A 9,832-nucleotide genomic window follows, 5' to 3' on the forward strand; every position below is an offset into this window, starting at 1 on the left:
GCTGATGCCACTTTCAGAATTTCCAGTTTGCAGGCTCCAGTCTCCTTTTCTTCACCATGGACATGCAATCCCTTTGCACATCCATCCCCCAACAGGATGGTCTTAGTGCTCTCTGCTTCTTCCTGGAAAAAAGGCATGAACTGTCCCCATCCACTACCACCCTCCTCTGTTTGGCTGAGCTTGTCCTCACCCTCAACAACTTTCCCTTTAACTCCTTTCACTTTCTTCCGGTCAAAGGGGTACCCAAATGGGCTCCATGATGCCTGTCCCTTCATGGGGTATGTGGAACATTCTTGTTCCAGTCCTACTTTGGCCCTCACCCATAAATCTTTCTCCGGTACATCAATTACATCTTTGGTGCTGCTTCCCTCTTTTGTCTGAAGTTGGAAAAAGTTACGAATTTCTACACCGCTCTCAACTTCACCTGGTCCATGTCTGACTTGTCCCTTCCCTTCTGTGACATCTCTGTTTCTATTTCTGGGGATAGGTTGACCACTAATATCTACTACACACCCGCTGACTTCTACAGTTTGCTCAACTATACACACTCAATTCATGCTTCTTGTAAAGGGTCTATTCTAATCTATCAGCTTCTCTGTCTTCGATGCATCTGTTCTGGTGATGTTAGGTTCATCCGGGGACTCTGAAATGTCCACCTTCTTTCCCAACCAAGGATTCCCACCACAGTGGGTAACAGGACCCTTAGTTGGGTCTAACCCATCTTCCGAACTTCGGCCCTCACCCCTTCTCTTCCCTCCTATACCAGCAAGAGAGCCTCCCTTCACCTACCTTCTCACCAGCATCCACATCCGAGAGAGCATCAACTGCCATTTGTGATGCCTCCAGTGGGGTGCTACCACCAGACACACATACCCCTCCCTTCCCTTGTCAGTCTTCCACAGTAACCATTTCCTCTGGGACACCCTAATCCACTCTTTCACCACTCCCAACACCTTCCCTCATCTCCACGGCACCTTCCCAAACAATTGCAGAAGGTGGAACACGTGTCCATTTACTTCCTCCATCTTTACTATCCAAGAGCATGAGATACACCTTCCAGGAGAAGAGGTGTTTTATTTGCATTGCAGTCAATATCGTCTACTGTATTCACTGCTCACAATGTGCTCTCCTCAAAATTAAGGAGATGAGAGTGGGTGCCCGCTCTGCGAAAAATGATCCTGAACTTCCAGTTGCCTGCCACTTTAATACCACTGTGTTCCCTGGCCAACATTTCTGTCTCAGGCTTGTTGCAGTGCGCCAGTGCAAGCAGGAAGAACAACATCTCGTTTTCCACTTGGGGACTCTGCAGCCTTCAGGACTCAATATCGAGTTCAATAATTTTAGGACCTGAGCACTTTTGCCCATGTCCTTACCCCAGCTCCCACACCAGGCCTTGTCACCACATGGACTGCTACCACAAACAATCAATTGTCAACTATTAATGGTCCCCATTAGCAGCTATTGATTCTCCCAGGCTGACCTTTATGCATTCCTTTATCTGCCCAATCCTTGCTCTCTGCCTCTGGGCTCTACCCCCAACTATTTGTTTACTCCTCTGCCCTCCTTCCACCCCACCTTCAGCATATATGCCGATCTTTGCTGAGCTTCAGTCAGCTCTGAGAAGGGTCACTGGACCCGAAATGTAACTCTGTTTCCTCTCCACAGATGCTGCTAGACATGCTGAGTTTCTGCAGCAATCTCTGTTTTTGTTTCTGAACGGGCCACACATTTGGACAGCACTGACACAGTCCTTTCGGCCCCTACCTTTCTTACTTTAATTGACTGTCCAACGCTAGGCCCTTCCATCTTCACTATTCCATGCCCCTGACCTTACCTTCTCTGCTCCCTTGAATCATTCTTCAACTCCCCATGACTCCAGCACCAACTGACTCACTCTGCCTCTGTGCAAGAGTCCACTCTCCTGTTTCCCTCACTTGTCTTGTAAAACTAAATGAGAATGCCACTGATTACCTCATGAAGCTGATAGGTGTACCCCACCTTTAAACAATAGATAATGAGCTATAGGGAGAGGCTGAATAGACTGGGGTTATTTTCCCGGGAACATTGTAGGCTGAGGGTTAACCTTATAGAAGTTTATAAAATCATATTGAGGTTGTTTCCCTGGGATAGGCGAGTCCAAAACGAGACTGCATAGGTTTAAGGTGAAAGGGAAAAATTTAAAAGGGACCTAACGGACAACTTTCTCACAAATGGGGCATTACATATGGAATGAACTGTTAGAGAAGGTGGTGGAAGTTGGTACAATTACAACATTTAAAAAGCGTCAGGATGGGTACATGGATAGGAAGGGTTCAGAGTGATATGGGCCAAATACTGGCAAATGGAACCAGGTGTATCAGGAGACCTGGTCAGCATGGATGAGTTTATTTCAGTGCTGTACATCTCTATGACTCTATGATCATTATACTGGGTGCCACGGGATTCTTGGTGATACTGACTTTATTTTGAAAGTTGGACATTCTAAAGAACTGTTTCACATTAAAGAATATTCACGGCATGTAAACGTATTAGAAATATGAACCCGTCCCAGGTTAGCATAAAGCTTGACAGGCTGCTGATTTTATCTCTAAATTTCAAACCACTATTGGGAAGTCAAAATCTTGCAGCCCATTTCAGTAAATTAACCTGCACACTACACTTTCTAAAATTGTAGGCTCTATTATATTTCTCCAATGGATCTTCACACATCCCTGGGAGAGGGCCAGGGCTTCAGTTTACATCTCATCCAAAAGTTAGCACCTTACATGATGCAGCATCCCTCAGAACTGCATGGGAGCATCAGCCCTGATTTTTGTGCTGGAGTCTTGGAGTGAGACTCTGAAGCAAGAGCGATTTCATTGAGCCACAGCAGAGCCAGAAAACTTAAAAAATAAGAAACTATTTCCAATATAATGAGGATCCGTAACCAGAGGACACAGATCTTATGATATTCAGCAAAAGATTGAGAGAGGAGAGGAGGGAAGAGTCTTTTTTACATGTTAGTCTGGCATAGTTAATAGGCAATCAGCCATAATTCACATGCACTGCCTGTAAAGGTGGTAGCAGCAGGATTCAATAGTAACTTTCAAAGGGAATTGAATATACATGTGGAAAATAAAGATTTGCTGAGTGATGGGGGAAGAGCTGGGACGTGGGACTAATTAGACAGCTCTTTCAAAGCACAGGCACAGGCACATTGAACCAAATGGACACCTTCTGTGCTGTAAGTCTCTGTGATTTCAGACGATGTCTCTGAATTTGAGAGATAAATTCATGGTGAGCAAAAGGTGAAAAACCAACACAAGTGGTGCTTAAAAAAGGCTGTTTGTTTCTGTGTGGAGGAACCCATTTTGTGGGCCCTTAGGTGTCACATTGTGATTTTAGCTTCATGGGAGTTTCAGCAAAATGGAAAATATTTTTTGGAGACACAGGAGACTGGTTAGCATGGTTAGATCTCATGGAATACAGGGAGAACTAGCCATTTGGATACAGCACTGGGCTTGAAGGTAGAAGACAGAAGATGGTGGTCGAGAGTTGCTTTTCAGACTGGAGGCCTGTGACCAGTGGTGTGTCACAAGAATCGGTGCTGGGTCCACTGCTTTTTGTCATTTATAGAAATGATTTGGATGTGAACATAGGAGGTACTGTTAGTAAGATTGCAGATGACACCAAAAGTGGGGTGTAGAGGACAGCGAAGAAAGTTATCTCAGAGTACAATGAGACCTTGATCAGATGGGCCAATGGGCCGAGGAGTGGCAGATGGAGTTTAATTTAAATAAATGTGAGGTGCTGTATTTTGGAAAAGCAATTCAGAGCAGAACTTATTCACTTAATGGACAGGTCCTGGGGAGTGTTGCTGAACAAAGAGACCTTGGAGTGCAGGTTCATAATTCCTTGAAAGTGGAGTCGCAGGTAGATAGGATAGTGAAGAAGGTGTTTGGTATGCTTTTCTTTATTGGTCAGAACAATGAGTATAGGAGTTGGGAGGTCGTGTTGAAGTTGTACAGGACATGGGTCAGGTCACTTTTGGAATATTGCATGCAATCCTGGTCTCCTTCCTATCAGAAGGATGTTGTGAACTTGAAAGGGTTCAGAAAAGATTTACAAGGATGTTGCCAGAGTTGCAGGATTTGAGCTATAGGGAGAGGTTGAATAGGCTGGGGGTGTTTTCCCTGGAGCGTTGGAGGCTGAGGGGTGACCTTATGGAGGTTTATAAAATCATGAGGAGCATGGATAGGGTAAATAGACAAAGTCTTTATCCTGGGGTGAGAACATAGGCTCAGGGTGAGAGGGAAAGATATAAAGGGGACCTGAGGGGCAACTGTTTCACACAGAGGATAGTGATATATGGAATGAGTTGCCAGAGGAAGTAGTAGAGGCTGGTACAATTACAGCATTTAAAAGGCATCTGGATGGGTATATGAATAGGAAGAGTGTAGAAGGATATGGGCCAAGTGCTGGTAAATGGGACTAGATTAGGCTAGGATATCTGTGTTGGTAAGGACAAGTTGGATTGAAGTGTCTATTCCCATGCTGTAAATCTCTATGACTCTACGCTGATAGTCAGTCTGAACAAAGTCTTGGATTTCGCAACCCAGCTGACCAATGTTGTGAAGTATGTTTTCGCTGTGCAAAATACAGGATGTGTCAACTTTGGATCAGCTGGGAGCATTCATGTCTCTGATGGGTTGAAGTTCCCCCTTCATAGATCTTAGAACAGTATTGAGGAGTGCTACCTTGGCAGCCTGTCTTTCCAGCTTCTGCTATGGGCCAATGGTAATGTGATGGATGGAGACATGGGGTGAGAGAAAGAATTGTTACCTTTGTAATGCACCTGTAAATCATACACTGACTGATTTGACTGATGTCCCTTGCTGGTGTTTTGAAAGATCTCATAGTGCAGAACTTCAGTACAATGATGACTTTCAGTTTTACTGAGTGCTGGCTGCTTGTTGTACTTGAAATGTACAGCCACTATCAGGAGATTGAGTCTCTGCTAAAGAGCAGGCCCTTTAAGCACTGTTCCATACTCAGGCCCAACTGAAGGGCAGGTTTGATAGCATTGACAGAGCATTGGATAGTTTTGATTCCTGATGGTCCTTCTCACATGCTGGTAAACCTCCTGTGCAAAATTAATGTAAAATGCAAATCCAGTGAATCCTGAGTAAATTTGCATCAATTTTTGCTTAATAATTACCTAGTAAGCAAAAGGAAACAATATGTTAATACACATTCTGATCAGGAAACAATGAATTGAACTTACACAGAAATTTGCACAATTCTATTAATACTAACTGGGAGGCATTGCTCCCTTACTATGTGAATATGTTCTTTTCAAATGGATTTATAATCTTGTTTCATAAAGTGATTCTTCCCTTAGTTTGAATGTATAATTAGCGCAGGCACAAACCCTAATCAAATTAATGCCCACTTTTCTTTTCACTGCCATGTTCCATGTCATAGGAAATAAAAGAAGAAGGCCTTTCAGCCCATTGAGCCTGCTCTGCCTTTCAACTAGATCATGGATGGTTTTCTACCTGATGCCATTTTTCTGCACGATCCCATATCCCTTGATATCTTTAATATCCAGAAATCTATCGATCTCTGTCAATCTCTGAGCCTCTACACCTCTCCAGAATGAATAGATTCTCTCTATTTTCAGTTCTAAATGGCTTATCTCTTATTTTGAGACTATGTCCTCCAACTTCAGACGGCTGAGCAAAGGGAGATATTCTTTCTTTATCAACCCTGTCGAGCCCTGTAAGAGTTTAGTGTAATTCACCATGCCTTTTGGTGTATTCTTTGATTTTCTGACCAATTTGACCCTCCATTCCACTCCAGCTCTGGAATCAGTCCCATGGTGCCATATTCTGACAATATGCTTTTCCTTATATTGTAAAAAAGAAATGGACTTATAAATAATAGAAGTCGGCAGCCAAACCAAAAGAGCAGAGTTAGGTGACTAAATATTGATAGTAACTTAAAAAGGGGAAAAAAACATAATAACTTTCCTGAAATGAAAACCATGGCAAATGAACCTGGAAAAAAAATAGCCAAACAGAAGAGGCACAGGCAAGAGATCAAGGCAGTCATTATTACCCTTTCACAACTGGCAGAGTGTTGAGGGGGTAACTATAAATATTGCGAAAAAGGGATATGAAGTTGGAATTTTTCATCTTGCATTCAGGAGGACTGACAGGAAAGAAACCAAACTTGGAAAGGGAACACCAATTTATAGAGTATGAGAAGAGGGTGCTGATGGCAGCATGAAAGAAGGATGCTGATTGGTAGCCTCAGCATCCTCTTGTCTCAGATAAGCTGGAATAAATTAGTGCCCTACCTCCAACACAAAAAGCTTTAAATTCATATTGCTTTTTAACAATATTTAGGTTATGTACTATTAAGCAATTATTTGTAAATAAGCAAAGCCAGACCTCAACTCACCATGAATGTATTTAGCCCCACTTCCATCCACTTATTGCACTCTCAGCTCCCATCTCCCAGCCTCAGCCCTCTCCCATTTATCTCTCCAGCCCCCAAGGTTCCCAGCCTCATTCCTGAAGAAGAGCTTCAGCTCGAAACATTGATTTTCCTGCTCCTCAAATGCTGCGCTTTTCCAGCAACACACTCTCAACTCTGATCTCCAGCATCTGCAGACCTCACTGACACCATGAATGTATGTCTGGCTTTGGGGCAAATAACCTTTTAAACAAGGCTCCATTCCTCAGATTTCCGAAGGTACTTGCATTTTTTAAACAAATAAAATGACGTTCCCAGGGCTTGAGGAAACCTCACTGCTGGGAAGATATGGGAGTTGATAGAGTCGTAAATAAGTACTTTTTTAGTACTGGCTGTGGGTTCAGAGGAGAAACAGTGCTGTCTCCCGGAACTTCACCACCCTTCCATCCCAACTACCAGACTAACTAACATCATCAGGTCTCTGATGATGTTTACGATTTCTCCGATAACTCACCACTTGTGATTACCTCTTCCTTTCCTGAATCCTCTCTGGCAGGCCGTGAGACCCAGAAACAGCACCCTATTTTCTCTGATTTCTCAATTTGGTTTACTGACGGGCTTGAAATGCAGTAAATAGAATCCTAATGAGACCCTGCCAATAAATTCAGCAGAACATTCACATTCCCATTTGTTACGTATTTCTCAGTTGCAGTCACCTTCACATCAGGGACAAAATCTCCATTTCTAACAAAATCTTTTTCAAAAGGCATTACAATTTGCAATGCTGAACGTTAGAAGTTATAAGGCATCACTATCCAAAACTAGCACTATTTGAGCAATATAATTCAAGTTTAAAACAATTTCACATCAACTAAAGATTGATATAAAATTTGACGTGGTTGATGTTCAAGACAAAATATCAATACATTACTGTAGTTCATTTTTACATTTTACTTCTAATGAAAAAGAAAATTATTTTAGTTAAGAGGGTCCAAATAACACAGATTATATTTGGTGTAAATGAATGTTTACAAAGTGAAAAATGTTAAGTTTAATCTTGAATCTTCAGAAGGGAACAGCGAGTACCTTTGTACCTTAAGGCAGTGACTTCCTACTGTTTGTAATCAAGATTCCCCAGAATTAATCTGACCTTGCAGAGTGCAGAATATTTCCACAGTTAATTACAGATTCAAAAACTTGCTGACTTTCTGAACATCATGAATCAGTTTAGTTTTGTAATCTGATTTGCATTGTGAATTCTTATTCTATTATAGAAAATGATTTTACATATGTAATGACCCATGTGTTTTTGAAGCATGTATTTTCTTTCTGTAGGATGTTTCTTTAAGGCCATAGTGTGCTTGGGAATATCTGGAAAGAGCAGGAATTGTGTAACTGTTTCTATTATACGATTGGAGAGAGTAGAGAACTAAAGACTGGAAGGCAAAATTTTGATGATTGATCAAGACCCACTTCAGCGATATTACCAGCGTAGAACCAGACCATTTAGAGGGGTCAAGGAAGGGAGTCCCTCAGGATTCTGTGCCATCAAGGTTGTCACAACCCAAGTAAGAGAATGTTTATGGATATGTGCTTCACCGTTGGCCACCCTCTCTGGCGTCTCACGTAGAAATTGATTACTGCTGTATGCTGCAAGAGCTGAAATTATAGAATGGGAAGTGAAAGACCATACATAACGGAGGCCAAGTTGGAAAGATTTTGAAACGGTACATGGTCACACATTTATTTGGGAAGGAATTTCGGCAGGATATTCCTGGGAGTACTCCAAGGAAGCTATTTGGATGGAACTGAGGAATAAGAAAGGGATGATCACTTTATTGAGATTGACCCCCAAATAGTCAGCGGAAAATTGAGAAAAAAATTTGTAAGGAGATCTCAGTTATCTATGAGAATAATAGGGTAGTCATGGTAGGGGATTTTAACTTTTCAAACATAGATTGGGACTGCCATAGTGTTAAGGGTTTGGATGGAGAGGAATTTGTTAAGTGTGTAAAAGAAAATTTTCTGATAATTGGAATATGTATTCCAACTGTATCATATAGCAGTAAGGTCTGATGAGCTTAAAATAAAGGTTATTTATTCTCCCAAATGTCGCATACACTGTTTCTTGCATGCAGATTCAGATATACACACAGATTGTACACAGACAAAGATTAGGTTTTTTCAGATTACAGTGACTTCAGTTTCTGATGTACAATTTCTGGTTCCGATGTGGCAGACTTGTGATTTCTTCTGTGATTTAAAGTTGAAGTGGATCGTGAAAAGCAAAGGGCCCCCAACAGATTCGGAGATTTCCTGTAGTTGAATATCTAGGAGTTGATCCTCAGTCGATCTTTGAAATCAAAACAAGTTAAATATTTTGGCTTGACTGGCTGATGACTGATATTTCAGAAGAATCTGCTGGATCCAGGAATAATAAAGGTACAGTCCCTGAACCCAGTTTCAGTCAAATGACCGCTGGGTTAACTACCTGGTTTGAATGGGGAGACCATAGTGATTCATTGGCCACTAAGACTTGATCTTCCTTTTCATTACAATACGAAACATGGAGACAGGCTGTTTGGAAACTCTGTGGTTTCTTTTCATAGTGTTTGGATCATCTCTAAACAATGAGATAGAGTCATAGAGCTGTATAGCATGGAAACAGACCATTTGGTCCAACTTGTCCATGCCGACCCAGATATCCTAAATTAATCTAGTTCCGTTTTCCAGCATTTCGCCTATACCCTTCCTATTCATATGCCTAGATGCCTTTTTAATTCTGTAATTGCCCTAGTTGCCATCACTTTGCTGGTTCATTTGACACATACATTCAGCCTCTGAGTGAAAACGTTGCCTGTTAGGTCTCTTTTAAATCATTCTTCTCTCAAGATGTGGGAATTCTATCAATGCTGTGAGATACACTCATCTACATCCATATTTAACTAGATATTTGCTGGAGACTTGATACTGTGTATAGTCTAATTGCCAAAAAAAATCACTTGATTTGTGGCAGCCATTTTAATGCTGGTTTGTGTTCATTTTTTAAAAATGACCAGAATTTCAAATATGGGAGAAAGTGAGGGCTGCAGATGCTGGAGATCAGAGCTGAAAATGTGTTGCTGGAAAAGCGCAGCAGGTCAGGCAGCATCCAAGGAGCAGGAGAATCGACGTTTCGGGCATGAGCCCTTCTTCAGGAATGAGGAGAGTGTGCCAAGCAGGCTAAGATAAAAGGTAGGGAGGAAGGACTTGGGGGAGGGGCGTTAGAAATGTGATAGGTGGAAGGAGGTTAAGGTGAGGGTGATAGGCCAGAGTGGGGATGGGGGTGGAGAGGTCAGGAAGAAGATTGCAGGTTAAGAAGGTGGTGCTGAGA

This window comes from Chiloscyllium plagiosum, unplaced genomic scaffold (genome assembly GCF_037043375.1).
Source record: "Chiloscyllium plagiosum isolate Xiang-an unplaced genomic scaffold, Cpla_swu_hap1 HiC_scaffold_17, whole genome shotgun sequence".
Lineage (NCBI taxonomy): Eukaryota > Metazoa > Chordata > Chondrichthyes > Orectolobiformes > Hemiscylliidae > Chiloscyllium > Chiloscyllium plagiosum.